The following is a 16,385-nucleotide window of genomic DNA, read 5'->3' as shown; positions in this document are numbered from 1 at the left end:
CTCCCTTCCATCATTCCCCCTCTCATCCCCTTCCCCCACCTACTCTCCTGGAGGGTGAGATACCCTATTTAGTGTGTATTTCATTTCCTCCTCAAACCAAATTCAATGGAAATAAGGTTGACTCTTTCCCTTTTGCCTTCCTATTCTTCCCCTCCATTGTAACCATTTTCCCTTGCCTGTTCTATATGAGATAGTTTACCCCATTCTGTCTCTCCCCATCTCCTCTCATTATATTCCTCTCTCATCTCTTAATTTCACCTTTTAAATATCATCCCTTCCTGTTAAATTGGTCCTGTGCCCTCTATCTATGTATATCTGTAAAATATATATACACACATTCACATATGTATTCATATGCCCATATACCCTCATATATAGACATATATATACATACATACATATATATATTTATATTTATATATTTCTATTCCCTTCAACTACTGAAAAAAGTTTCATAAATTACAATCATTGTTTTTTCATGTAGGAATGTTAATAGTTCAACTTTGATAAGTTCCTTATGATTTCTTTTCCCTGTTTACCTTCTCATGCATCTCTTGCTTCTTGTAACTGAATGTCAAATTTTCTATTCAACTCTGTTTTTTTCAGCAAGAATGTTTGAAAGTCCTCTATTCCACTGAATGACCATATTTTCCCCTGAAACATGATACTCAGTTTTGCTGGGTAGGTGACTCTTGGTTTTAATCCCAGCTCCTTGGACCTCCGGAATATCATATTCCAAGCCCTTCAATCCCTCAGTGTAGAAGCTGCCAGATCCTGGGTTATCCTGATTGTGTTTCCACAATATTCAAATTGTTTTTTCCTGGCTGCTTGTAATATTCTCTCCTTAATCTGGGAATTCTGGAACCTGGCTATAATATTCCTAGGAGTTTTCTTTTTGGGATCTTTTTCAGGAGGTGATTGGTGGATTCTTTCAACCTCTCTTCTGCCTTCTGGTTCTAAAACATCAGGGCAGTTTTCTTTGAGAACTTTCTGGAGGATGATTTCTAGATTCCTACTTTGATCATGGCTTTCAGGTAGTCCAATATTTTTTAAAATTATCTCTCCTGGATCTATTTTCCACGTCAGTGGTTTTTCCCATGAGATGTTTCACATTGCCTTCTATTCTTTCATTTGTTTGGATCTGTTTAACAGAATCTTGATTTCTCATAAAGTCATTAGCTTCCATTTGCTACAATCTAATGCTGAAGTAATGATTCTCCTCATTGAGCTTTTGAGATTCTTTTTCCATCTGGAAAATTTGGCTTTTTAAGGCATTCTTCTCCTCATTGTCTTTTTGAGCCTCTTTTGCCATTTGAGTTAGTCTATTTTTTAAGGTGTTATTTTCCTCAGTCAGGCTGTTGAATCTCATTTCATAATTTTCTTGCATTGTTCTTATTTCTCTTCCCAATTTTTCCTTCACTTCTCTTATCTCTGCTTCTTAAGGTCCTCTATGGCCTGTAACCAGCTCATATTTTCCTTTGAAGCTTTTGGTGCAGGAGTTCTGACTTCACTGTCTTCCTCCTGTTCCATGCTTTGTTCCTTTTTGTCCCCAAAATAGGAATCTAATGTTGGAATCTTCTGTCTTCTTTGTTTCCTTTGCCTGGTCATGTCGCCCCCTCAGTCACTTGACCCCTGGGCTTTTTGCCACAGTAGGACTCTGCCAACAGACAGGGGAGCTTTCATCCCAATAACTGGAGTTTTCTCAGCTGCCAGAGGTGTTAGATAGGTGCCTGCTCTGAGGTCTCCACACGCTCTGGCAAGCTGGACACACACCCCAGGACCTCCACCCTAGACTGCAATCCAGATCCAAGAGGTTAAAGCAAGAGTGATTACCCCTCAGCCTGGTGCTTGATCCCCCTACATTCTGTAGGCCAGGATCTGAAGCTGTCACATGGCACTGGGTGGCTATGCCCGGCCGTCTCAGAGGCCTCTTGCCCTGGAGGCAAGAGCCATGCACTCCCACTTACTAGGTCCCAAAGTCCAGACTGCACTGACTTCTCACTTTGTCCTTTGCATCTATGCGTTGGTAATTCTGGAAACGGCCACAGCTGCTGCTGATCCGGAGTCCCTCTGGCTGGGCTGGTCAGGCCCGCCCTGGGGCTAAAGCCTTGGTGTGGGGCTGGACTCAGGTCCCAGAGGACTTCAACTTGATTCCTGCTGGTCTGCCAGGCTGTTCTCAGCAGAAGGTTAGCTTCTCTGTGTCATTTTGTGTGTTCTGCAGCCCCAGAGTTTGTTTACAGTCCCCTTTTTACATGGATTGGGGAAGGTGGAAGCTGGAGCAGCTGGGAGGTCCTGCTTCTACTCAGCCATCTTGACTCTGTTTCCCTAGTTTTTATTTTTTGCTTTTTGGAGGGCAATTGGGGTTTGCCCAAGGTCACAGAGCTAGTAAGTGTGTCAAGTGTCTGAGCCCAGATTTGAACTCAGATCCTCCTGACTCCAGGGCCAGTGCTCTATTCACTGTACTACCTAGCCACCCCCAGAACATTTATTTAAAGACTCATATAATTTAGAGTTGGAATCAAGATTAAGGACCTTACAAGGCTAACTGGACAGTATGAATGAGGCTTAAACATTGGACTTTTAGACATCAAGAATGAATTCACATTTTCTATGTCATGGTGCCTCTCACCTGGCACATGGAAGGTATAGCACATGAATGGAGTGACTTCAATGTTATGTATTCATGCAGTATATAGATCAATGCCCTTTGAAAATGAAGATTATTATAGACAAGCAATAGATATCATGTTATTAGAAGGTACTTAGAAAAGAATTTTTTCTGCTTTATATTTATGGAATCTTTTTATCAAGAAAAAGCTCCCAGAAGATATAAAGATAAGCAATCAACTCATTTTATCTCATTAAATATTCAAATCAAGGACAGAATTTCAAAGTTCAAGCTAGTTTTCTTTAAATATGGTATTAAGACATTTAAAATCTAAATACTAAGATCCAGCATTAAATTTCTTTAAAGGCTATATTTTCATCTTTTGTTTTGACTGTTCTGTAAAAATGCTACTGTAGCCACCTCTAATGTTCTCTTCCAACAGAACCAGGGTGTTCCTACAGAATCACAGAATTTCACAGCTCAAAGGACCTAAGTGGTCATCTTAATCAGCCCACATCTCAACAAAAAAAATTCCCTTTAACATTTCTCCAAGTGTTTATTCAACCAATACCATAGGACTTCCAGTGGAAGCTAGATGACTGTTGGGAACATTGTGGAGAGAACAGGCCAGGTATAAGTATCAAGCCCTACCTTAGTCAATTCTTCATTCCTCCATAAACTGCTTTCCCAAAGACATCAATGAGGACTGAGAAAGGATTGTCAAAGATTAAAGAACAGATCGCAGGATCACAAATTTAGAAATTCAAAATAAGGAAACAATCCCAGAGAAATGAAGGGACTTGGCCTTGGTCACACAACTAAGAAATGTTTGAGGTTGAGTTTGACTACAGGTCTTACTGTCCCCATATCAATTTTATCATGGGGGAGTAGGGCCAAGGGTTAACTCACATGTCTGTTAAACGAATGCATGGGTGAATATGTTTATTGGATATACAATTGCAATTGTTTATTTGGAGACCACTCTCTTTTTTGGTCTTTTCCAGGAATTTATACACATTCAATACTCCTACTTATAACACACAAAAATGGTCTAAGATATTTTAATACCAAACTACAGGTTCAAAATCTATATGGTTTTTACACTGTTCATGTTTCCCAATTATAGTCACTCTTCTGTCCATTCAGACATAATGAGACATTTTAGGAGTTTTTTAGTTTTTTTTATTATCTACCAGAAAAATTACTATGAAAGCCACTACATTCTTACAAATCAAAACTCGTTCAACAAGTGAGGTTTTCAAATTAACATCTGCATTTAGTGAGTACCTCAGATATAATATTAAATTAATCCTTTATAAATTTATGTAGGCTTCCTCAAAATGCTACAGCAATGGATTTCTTTAGAAAATCACATTTAATTATATCTTTGTGCAAGAACCATGCATCAAACATGAGACAACAATGTTGAAAAATTAACTAGAATAACATTTTCAGCAAGAAATGTTTTTTTTAAATGAAAAGGAGCTCTGATAAAAAGATCCCTACAATTTTCAATCTCCAGTTTATGTTGATTTCCATCAATTATTAATGACATTTGTGGCAGAAACAAAAAACTGTTTCTAAGGAAATGTAAGTTTTGTTTAAATTTTATCCCTTACACACTCTCTTTTGAAATAAATATCCAACTATGTTCATTTCTCTTTCTTGCATATTTATTGCATAGAGAATCAATTAACAGCAAAGTTAATTGCTAACTATAAAGTTGCTAATTGAGTCAAATTACACATGATGGCTTTGTAATTTGGATAAATGATGGCTTTGGATGGATACATGACCTCCAAACTTATGTCATCTAAGGCCTAGGGCTGCATAATATAACAATTGAAAGAGAAATTCCATTAAAATACACAGGCTACAGACACAACAGCTAGGAAACACTATGATACAATAAAGACTCCAATCAAGAAAGTTTCTTCTAGGAAGGATAAGAAGCACTAAAAGTTCTCTATGATTGAACTCCAGCCTACCAGTAGAGATTTGTTTCACATGACTAACCTTTAAACATTCTATATGCTACCCTATCCGGTCTACTGTTTGTTTCCTAGACTTAGCATTCCACCTTCAGTGTATGTGTCTTCAACAGTCTATATCTCCGAGGTTGGAAATGCGTACCTTGCTTGCCTCTTAGAAATGCTTAAAATACCTGCTTCTCTTCAAGGGTCATCTGATAGATCATCCGATATGTCTAGGAAACCCTTATTGAACTGGATTGTTAGCTGTCCTCCTTCCTCAAGTTATGTCCTACTTACCTTAACTGTGTAAATGCTGTCTACTGCCCCTCAGTACTTTTTGTTGGGTTTTATTTAGTTTTTTTCCTCTTCTTTTTCTTGTGCATTCTATCTTGCCCACAGTTAATAATTATAAATGTTTAATGAAGAGTGGAATGTATGGATGAATGCTCGAATGAATGAACTGACAAACTAATCTTCCTTTGGTACCTATGGAATTTATATCCCAGTTACTTGACAAAGGTATTGGCTGCACCTGTAAACATTGATCCTTAGGTCTATTCTATTGCTCATTCTCGATACAGTCATTTTACTAGTGGTCTTTCAGTTGTAGAAGTTTGTGCTTTGCTATCCATATATTTAGTTGGAGACATCAACCAAATGGAACTGAAGGAAAGACTGTGACTTTAGGATCAACTTCCATTTCTTATTGACTGCTAAAGCAGCATAGTGGAAGGGGTGGTAAACTGTAAACTGACTTAGAATGATCAGACCTGAATTTGGAACCTGGTTTTCTCACTGTGGCACCTTTGACAAATCCCTTAATTCCTTTGTGTCTGTTTGCCTTCACCTGTAAAATGAGGAGTTTAGATCAATGGATCTCTCAGTTCTCATCTAGTTCTGGCAGTTCAAAGATTCTCATAATGCTTTATGTGCATTGACTCATTTTTAATTAAATGAAATAAAACTGCTTTAGTTGTTGATTTTTATATTTAGCCATAGTAAAAGGCAGCTAGGTGGTGCAGTGGAGAGAGCACTGGGCCTGGGTTAGAAGACATATCTTCCTGAATTCAAATTCAGCTTCATACACTTATTAGCTTTGTGACCCTGGTCAAATCACTTAACACTGTTTGCCTCAGTTTTTTCACCTGTAAAATGATCTGGAGAACGAAATTACAAACCACCCCAGTATATGTCAAAAAAAACCTAAATAAGGTCACAAAGGGCCAGATGTGACTGAAACAACTGAATCAACAGCAACAATAACAGCAAAATCAGCAATAACAGCAACAACAGTGCAAGACAATACTACTCAGGGTCTATGATCTAATTAATGGCTCATCTCAGTGTACATCATGACCCATCCATGTCTTTTCTCATGAAATAATTGTCCATGTCACATCATTCAGTGTGAAAGCTATACAGCATAGAATAGACATCTGACAATTATCTAGTTCATTTGAGCAACATTAAAAAAAATCAAACGAGTCAATTTAGACTCATAAGTAAAATTTTACCTAAATTATCTAGTTATATTTTATGGCAATAAAACAGTGAGGTAGAATCCCAAAGCAGATTCACATTTATATCAAACAACTGATTTCACTATTTTGCTTTTATACAATGTTTATCAATTTCTTGAAATCATATCAATTTCATTAGTCCTCTCCTACCTACCCATCCGATGCCTTTTCTTCAGTACTCATTCTTTGTCTTCTCTGGTTTGAAAACTCATTGTACTTGGATGCAGTTTCTTGCTTTGTTTTTTTTTCCTAAGACCACACCCTTCTGCTCTTGTAACCCAGTTTTCCATGCCTTATTGTCTGCATGAATTGCTATTTTTTCATCCTTTCCCTAACCTTCTATACTTTTCCCCCAAATTTTTTCCTACTATACTTTCTCTCCTCTCTGGGCTCTCACTCAGAAATCTCCTTAACTGCCATTGTTTCTATACAGATGATTTCAACATTTGTACCCATATTACTGACCTCCCCGCAGTAGCTATTTACCTGAATGTCTTGATGAGTCTTCAAAAACAACATATCCCAAACCGCAAATAATTCTACTGTTATGTTCTTATTTATTATTCATCATTATATTTTTGAAAACTAGGTGATATCTTTGATACTTCCTTCTCACTCACTTCATATATCCATTTGATTTCCAGTTCCTGTCTATTCTATATTTGTAATTTTCTTCTTTCCTCCTGAGACAACCATCCTTCTACAAATACTTAAACCACTGACCTGCATTAATGCAATAGCGTTTTAAAAGCTTGTCCAGCATCCACTGCCTCCTGGCTTCAATCCACCTTTCATTGCATGATCAAAAAAGAAAATCTCTTCACATATACATCTGGCCAAGTTATTCCTCTGATCAAAATCATTCAACTGTCTACTGAAAACAGCTCATAATCATTATTTAGTCTTAAAGGTATTAAAGGTCCTCTATAATTTGGCATCAGCCTATCTCTTGAGTATTAACTGCCTATGTTCACTAAAGTAGACTGTAGAGTTTAATATATTTGCACCGAGGTAGGTAAAAACAGTGGTCATAAAGCAGAGGATATTTTAGGGGCAGTGGATGGGGTCAAATAGCCCCGTCAAAGCAAATCCATATCATGAGTGCAGTCATGCTGGGAAATAGCAGAAAGCTCATCATCTTCGCCTTCCTTCTCATCTAGTGGCCAGTGATACTGTAAAAGTCAAAATAATTAACCTAGTCCTACAAAGGCTCAGCCCTCCTTAGTAGAAGTTACAAGGTTGGTGTCTACCATTAAAAGTATATTCACTTCTCACATGGCTGTCCCTCACATCCCTCAAATACAACATTCTGGGGGAAATCTTTTCTAGGTTCCACTCCCATCCCAGGTGCTAAACTACTGCTCTGTGATTACCTTCCTACTATTCTACATGATATAGACCTTCCATATACTAATTTATTTTCCTTTTGTCTTTCTGAGTCTAAGTAGAATATCCACTGGAATGCTTAGTGTATTACTACCATCATTATATGAAATCTAGTACGATTTCAGGGACAAGGGGGTATTAGAAGAGTCAGAGGGAGAGGACCTGCTTCCCCAACTCCTTTATAGTCAGGCTTATGATTCAAAGGGATTTTGACCCCAATTCTGCACAATTGGAAAGGAACCTTACCTTGGATACATGAATTGACTGAAAATCTTCTGGGGGGGGAGGTATATTTAAGAATGTTCAACATGAATTAATGGGTATGGGATCACCCTCCTATGATACTAGCTTCTATAGAGTATCAGATCTATATTGGTGGTTAGCATAACTTTCTCACCCAGAAACAAGTTAACCGAACATCATGCCCTCATGAAAATTTGGTTAATGACTCCCTACCTCTAGAATGCCTCTACAGAGAAAGAACAAAATCCTTAATAGCAAGTAATTTTAAGCCACATGCTAGAGATCATCCATGGAAGTATGATATATAGATCTGCCACACATACTGATAGAGAAAGCAATAGCAACTAGTTACTTTCAGTCTCAAAGTCAGCAAGTTTGGCTTGGCATAAGGAATAATATTCTGGAAACTAGGACTGTCAAAAAATGTAAGGGTTTACTTTGGGAGGTTTCCATCCTTAAAGGTCTTCAACAAAGACCTGGATAATTAAATATTAGGGATATTATAAAGAAAATTCTTGTCTGGATACCAAATGTACAAGATGACTTCTGATATTCCTTCCTGTGGCAAAATCACATGATTTATGATCTTTGGAATCTGAAGTGTTTTTAAAATTGAAATACATTTAGTGATGCCGTGGTACTTGGTCCTGCAGACATTTGCATTCTACATTTTTTTTTTGATACATTCATTGTACTCAACAACATCTGTTTAGCAAATTCCAAGTATCTACCCCATTCGTTGCTTAGTTGTCATGGTACAACTTTCTGATCAAACTTGGTAGCTTGTAAATTTTACTTATTCTTGCAAATCTTATTTCCAAGGTTATCTGATCATTTACTCATGTTGAATAACTCCCCAACCCTTGCTGTATGCTTGAGTTTCATAAATGGAAATGTGTAAAATAATCCCATAATTTAACATTGAAGTCAAATGAATTTTAGGCTTCTTATCCTTAGTACATTGTGGATAGATTATGCCTGGCTACCTTCATAGTCAAGCTGAATGGTTAAAAAAACCAGCTTTGTAAATAGATGTTAAAGTATGTGTGTTTATTAAAAAAAAAAAGATTCTAAAATGACACTTTCACGACATAATCAAAGTGTATGAGAAAATCCTTACAATCCCTAGTCATAGACCTTCTTCTGCAGGTTTGGATTTTGCCCATTCACCTACTTTTTAAGACTACTACAAAGTGCCAAGGCTGGCTGATTTAGAGTTGAGGGCATCTTATCTAATCCATTCCCCCTAATTTGCTCCTGAAGATAAGCTATTATTCAGTGACTGCCTTAATTGCTTCTTGTTCCGGAAGTTCTTTTATTTTAGCATTTAATTCATTTCCTAATCATTTAAGCCAAATGGTGTTTGAAAGTTGGTCTTAAACCAACTTCTGTTTTTCATGTGAGAGGGAAAAAAAGAACAGAAAAGCACAAGGCCTTTGAATCTCCAACATCAATTTACCTTTCAACCTATTTGCATTAAAACGATTATTTCAAAATGAAGGGCTGCTAGAAAGATGAGCTTCTTTGAAGAATGCTAAAAATTCCAGGATTATGGAAGGTCCTCAGATTGAGCTGCTGAGAGAGGGTTCATAAAAGAGGTTCACTTTCCTTGGACCATATGTGCCTGGGAATTCTTTCTCCAAATCAATTTCAAGTCAAAGTCTTTTTCAATATTTACCAGGTCTTTTGGATGATGGAATTTTGCTATACTGTCACCCTATTCAAAAATGGTACATTGTTTGATTTAAATTTTCCTTTACAAATCTTAGTAAAACCTCTGTTGTGCAGGCTTCACTTTGCATCTCTTTCTTACTACTGCAGAAAAATTATTAGGCTTTGCCAACTTAATTCAAGACTTAATGAACATCCACAAGCATTCATTGAGCAGAGATTATCTTTGCTAGGCAAGGAGAATATAAAGACAAAACCTAGTTTTCCTCTCCTCAGAGTGCCTGCATTCTATCAGAGAAAATAATGTCAACACGTGTCCCTACTTGGAAAATATAGACATGCTATGATAGAGTATATGTGATTTCATTGCTGTAGAGCTCTCAGTGAGGACCTTTCTTTAACACTATAGATAGGTTTGTTCTCTGAGACAGTAGAGTCTTAGAAAGTTGCCTGGTGCACTAAGAAATTAAGTGATTTATTCAGAATCACACAGCTAGTATCTGTCAGTCAGTTAGTTAATAAGAATTTATTTAGTTTACTATGTACCAAGCATATATACTAAGTTGTTAGGATATAAAAAAGGATATTGATAGATAGAGATGCACAAACACACACACATATATACATATATGTGTTTACACACTTACATGTGTGTGCTATCCTTTTGAAGGAGTTTTCATTCTGATCAGGAAGACCACAAGGCCAACGTAAATAAGTCTATGCATATACACATGCACACACATATATGTAAACACATATATACATATACACACATCATGCAATTATGTGCATGTACATTTATATTGTATGTGTGCATATATACATATACTCATATGATCTATGCAGGATAGATATAATAGGAGATAACCATGTGTAAATATATATACATATACATCTATGTATATATTAATATATAATATATATTAAATATACATGTCGAAGACACATACAGAGTAGATAGAAAGCAATATCATAAAAGAAGATTTTAGCAGCTAGGGATACTGGGCAAAGGCTTTTTTGCAGAAGATATAATTTTAGCTGAGGTGGGCCTTAAACCCAGATCTTCGTGCTTATAATTCTAGTTTTTCATTCACCAGGCCAAACAATCTCTTGCTATAACATATATGTGTGTATATATATGCATATTGTGTATACATATATCTATACACACACAACACACACGCACACGTGTGTATGAATATATGTATGTATGTATGCATGCATTTATATATGCATGTATGTGTGTATATACACACACAAACACAAAAATTAAATTTGCTATTTCTGGGGTGAGAGGGCATATGGGAGATGGTGTATGAGTTCTTTTAACTTCTAACTGAAGAATGCTCAGTGAATTTTACTTTTTGAGTCAGATCAGTTCAAAGAGGGGAGGAGGGGGACCACCAGCTTCTAGCACAATACTTGAAACTGGTTTTTACAATCTTAGTCCAATGTGGATCTGGGAAATGCAGAATGAAATCTAACATCCTAAAGACCAAAAGTCATTTTAGACCCAGTTATTCCAGGATTGCTTCCTTTAACTGTTAACATAAACTCTTTCCAATGATGCTTCCTGTTAGCATGACTTTTCTTCAGAGAACCCTGAAAATGGGAGCAAATGGGCCAAATTCTCTTTTCTTCTCAGCACAGGTTTTCCTCCAAAGGTAAAAAAAAAATTAGGACATGGGAACAGATTCATCAGAAGCAGTAGGATGACAAAAGAGACTTACTTGAGTGAATGAAATGTCCTAATGAATGTAAGGCCATTCATTTGCAAAGATATGGGATCAATGTGCAAGAGGATGGAGTTGTATCATTCTTATACTACAAATATGAATGCTTTTTTAACCCTATAGTTAATATAAAAAGAGGAGGATTTCTCTTCAGCTGAGGTTGAACTTAATGTGAAACGGTAACGTGTACTTAATCCTGCAAATGATAGTAACAAGCTACCACTGAGTGGGCTTTTCCCACATAAAGTGTATTTAATGGATCCTTGCTAATGTGTTCTATTTTTATAATGAAAGTCTCACCAAATTATAGGACAGACAGCTCTTAACTCTTTTACTATCTCAAAATGGAGCAGTAATTGGAAGAGGCAAGAAGTCCCTATTTGACCTTGAAGGCTATGATTCAAATTTTCCCTTCTTGTGCTATTTTGAAAATAAAGAGAGACATGATAGTCATTTTCTAGCCTTTCCCATTTTGTGCAGCCACTTAATGACACTAAATAAAATGTTTCAAAATTGACAAGGCAATGAATGAGTAAGAGAATCATCCATATTTTACAGAGAACACCAGAAATATTAATGAAATCCATGTTTCATTCAAAGAGACTCCATTCTAATATTTTTTAGCATTTCCCTAGAAGGAAAATAGTTAATGAATAAGCCATTTATTTAAAATTGGCCATAAGAAGGATTGCAAGGAAATATTTGTATTATAGCAAAATAGGGCAGCATCCAAAGAAAAAAAATATACTACCTGTAACAGACCAATTCCTGTATACAAGAATCTATGGAGGGTTCCATTACATTTACTGAGACACAATAACTTTCTTTACCATACTGGGCTATAAATTTAAGAATCATCTATATGAACATATTGCATAAAATAAGTATGTTTATGACTGTTATATTGAAGTATAAGTAAACATACTTATGACCACATATTTATGACCAATATGTTGAAGTATAGTATTTTTTATGTAATACCAATTATCTCTGGAAGAAAATTATTTCCATGGGACTAGCTAATTACAAGCTAAATTTGGCAGGCCTGCCCTCATTTTAGGGAGAAAGTGATGATCTTCATTCTCTACCACCTGTGTAAAGAACTTTACAAAGGCAGGAGTGGCCTTAAGAATGTGAGAGGAGATGGGCAGAAATTTTCTCCTAAAAAAGAGAAGGTTTTGATAAAAATGAGCCAATTCAAAAACACTTAGTTTAATTTGACTTCCAATGTCTATGCTAAAAGTGATACATGGTGGAAGGATATAATAGAGTATTATTAACAGTCTATGAATGGCTAATAATCAATTGAAAAATGTTTACTCTCACCTGTAATCAAAGAGATGTAAATCCAATAAATTTTGAGGTCCTACCTCACAGATGTGAAATTGGAACAAAAATAACTAAATAATGCAACTCAGTGCTTGCAGGTGTGGGAGAAAACAAGTGGAATTTTAAACCAATGGAATCTTTTTTTGGAGAACAGTCAGATAGTACACATTCAAAATGATAATCATATTCTCTCCCCCAATAATTCCATTGTCAAGGACATACCTTGACAAAACTAAAAACAACAGCAAACTCATATGTTCAAAACTCTTTATAGCAATATGACATAGAATCTGAAAAATCCCCAAACGAAAACAAATAAAAAGCCCAGAAACAACCTAAGATCAAAAAACATATAAAAAAGTCATCGATAGATGTTATTTTTATATCACCTTTATTTTCCCCTGTATCCTTTCTTTTATCCCCTCCCAAAGAGGTGTCCCTCATAAGATAGGATGTAATAGAATAATCGTTAAGTGAATTATGGTATATTCGTGTAGCACAATAGCATGGCAAGACCAACAAGTATGAAGAATACAAAGAAACTGAAAGGATCATTATGAAAACAATAAAATGCTAAAAGCAAAACCAGGAGAATGGCCAACTCCTTAAATACAATCACATGAGAAGAAATCAATGTGGATTCGTGAACGAGCCCAAATGATTATTTATATTAACATTTAATGTTAATTTTCTAATAAACCTATTCTTTTAAGATTTATTCTGAGGAGGAAAGTCACTGAATTACTCAAACCTTTTGCCGTAGCAATCTCACTTATGACTATATACCAGAAAGGATCTACAGACAGAAAAGTCCCCAAAATACTGAGTATTTTGAGTATCTTGAGTTCTACTCAATGATTTATTCTCTCAGAGAGGGTATGATTGACCCAGGGAGGAAAGGACTCCATAGATTGACTAATTAGAGCATAATAAAGATAAAAGAATGCAATTTCTGAACAGAAGCCATCTTGTTGTTGAGTCATTTCTGTCATGCCCAACTCTCTGTGACCCCCGTTGGGGTTTTCTCAGTAAAGATACTGGAGTGGTTTGCCATTTCCTTTGCCAGGTTATTTTTACAGATGAGGAAACTGAGGAAAACAGAATTAAGTGATTTGCTTAGAGTCACAACAGCTAAGTATCTAAGACTAGATTTGAGCTCTAGAAGATTAGTCTTTCTGACTCCAGGCCAAGTGCTTTATTCACTGAACAACCCCAAATAGGGGCCATAGGTCTGCCTATAAGTGTTATAGAGATTCTGAGTAGGGAGAGATCAAGTTATAGTGAGGTGGAGTAAGAGGGAAGGGAATATGAAATGGTAGAGACTTGGATAAACTTTAAATATTTATCAGACTAAAAAGTTTACCCTGAGTGATAGTGCATAAAATAAGCTATTTAATTTTTGATAAATTAATTGACTTGATTTTCCATTTATAGAAAATATATTTCATCAATTCTCCATTCACCTATCAACATAAACAGTAACTGTTTATATGTGTGTGTCCTTAGATAAAAAGGTACTTTTTTGCATTTTGTAAATGCAAAGCAATATTAATAAACTGATATATATATATATAGTGAGTATAAAATTAAGTTTAATAAAGAGAAACCCAAAGCTTTCTTTCTGTATCTTGAAAATATTAATTATTGAAATTGACCCAGGTAGACTTGTTATTTAAATGCTTTGAATAATCTTTAGGGGGCATTCTCTGGGTTCTCCAGAAGCAATAAAAGAATGATTTGTAAAATCAGAACTTAATTAAGTACAATACTCCTACAATAAAGTAATATTTGATTGAAATTTAGGTTGAACATGATTCAAAATAGTTATGAATCCCATTGCAACTATGCCTGACCTCATTATTCTGTCTATATGGACAATATTATTGTATTTTTACAAAACATTAATCTTCCAAACCTGAGTTATTTGATATTATATTAGTATTTTTGAAATTACATATATCATTTTCATTCAGTTTTGATGACATGAAAGCAAGCACAAAGATATTTCAATATTTTATCAAGAAAGCTTATCATTAGTGGCATTTAGAAAATAAATTCCTTAATCGCTAGGAGCTTGCATGAGTTTTCTAAGAGCAAAATCAAACTGCCTTTATTTCTTTTGTTGAACAGTATTATTAGACTGGTAATAAGCATGTTATAATTTTAAGTTTAGTCAAATGTTAAGAATTTCCCAATGCCTTTGGCAACAGCCATCATGGCAATTTTGGTGCAGACCAAGTTGCGAACCATAGTGCAGATATGGCCAAACCACTTGCTCACAATTGTGAGGTAAATACACATCATGATGTAGTTTTTCTTTTTCATTGGACTATTGGTTGGCTATTTTTGCTCCAACAATGGTGGAGGTAGGCACTAGTTTACTTGAGCCTGGAAAGTAGTCCCGAGTATTGCTAATCATAGTTTGTAAGCTAGTCCTCCTTTAGCCCCCTGAGAGTTTTTCATTCTTGAGACTTTGGAGTCATTTATGTAGAATAATCTTACAGGATGTTGTCTATGTCACCCTTTCTGTAGTAGAATACTTCATTTCTAGTGTCATAAGTTGTGCCTGTCTTTTCCCTGGTATCTGTGCCATATGACCATTACAGAGTTGGCATGTCTTCTTGGTGTCTTGGAAAATGGGATTCTTTAATCAAACCCCACTGCATTAGCTACACTACTGGATTATATTTTTATACAAATCTGACTTTTATTCATTAACCAACTCATGGTCAATAACTAGAGTTGAAATTTGCCTTACATGCTTGTCAATATTTAGACTCATTTTTGAAATATTACTTTCTGAAACTTCACCCATATCTACTAACAGATGAAGTAGAATGAGTTAGGTACTCGCTGCCAAAATTCTTGTGAAGGAGATGGCAAATAATAGGCTAGAGTTGCAGGCTGATCATACACAAAGCATAGTGAATAATGTCTTTGTAATGGTATGAAAACAGGTTTAGAGGAAAGTGACAGTATTATTCCAATGAACCAAAGCAACATTTTTTTTCTTTTTATCAATTACACAGATAAAGATGAAGTTTAAATTTACAGAAGAAGTACAATACAGTTATACATGAGGATAACTTAATCTACAACTGCAACCTGAAGTTCAGTAATCAGGACACAAGGAATAATCTTACTGTATTTAGCACTAACTACACTATATCTGTAGGACTGGGTTCGATTTTGAGGTGGACCACTCAAATATTAAGATCAATTTTAGTATATCATGGAATGAAGTAGTTGGAGGTGCCCATCATTTAATGCAAGGAAGGGTCAAAGGAACTAAGAATTTTTAGAAGGAAAAAAATGAGGATAAAAAAAAGAAAGAATACATGACTGCTACACAGACATATATGTATATATATATATATTCACACACATATATGTCTGTATATGGAGAGGAAGAGAAGGAAGGATGGAGGAAGGAAGGGACAGAGAGAGACAGACAGAGAGACAGAGGCAGAGAGAGACAGAGACAGAGAGAGAAAGAGAGAGAGAGAGAACTGTTACACAAAAGAAAGAATAAATCTATTCCCTTTTGCTGCAGAAGAGAGGGCAAAAAGAAAATTGTAGAAGCTATAAGGAAGAAGATACTGGCTTATCATAAGAAAACTTTTTTTTTCCTTACGAAAGAGAACCATCAAGCAATGGAATTGACTGTCTCATAAAGTAGTGAGGTCTTTGTCATTAGAAGTGTTTAATAAATGTCAGGTAACCATCAGTCAAGAGTGCTACAAAAGGGATTTAGCCATTGCTTAGGAGTTCTGATAATCTGATATCTAAATTCCCTTCCAGCTCTGAAATGCTGATTCTGTAAAAAATATATAAATTATTTGTAAATACACATAAGGCAATTAAATGATTATTTTTTTCCTCAGAAAATTAGATAACTGTTCCTGGAGGTATGGGATGTTTG

The sequence above is a fragment of the Petaurus breviceps genome, unplaced genomic scaffold (genome assembly GCF_028583685.1).
Source record: "Petaurus breviceps papuanus isolate PSGF00001 unplaced genomic scaffold, PetGlider_PUasm1.0 173, whole genome shotgun sequence".
NCBI classification, from domain to species: Eukaryota; Metazoa; Chordata; class Mammalia; order Diprotodontia; family Petauridae; genus Petaurus; species Petaurus breviceps.
The sequence above is the reverse complement of the archived record's forward strand: the minus strand, read 5'-3'. Positions refer to the sequence as shown.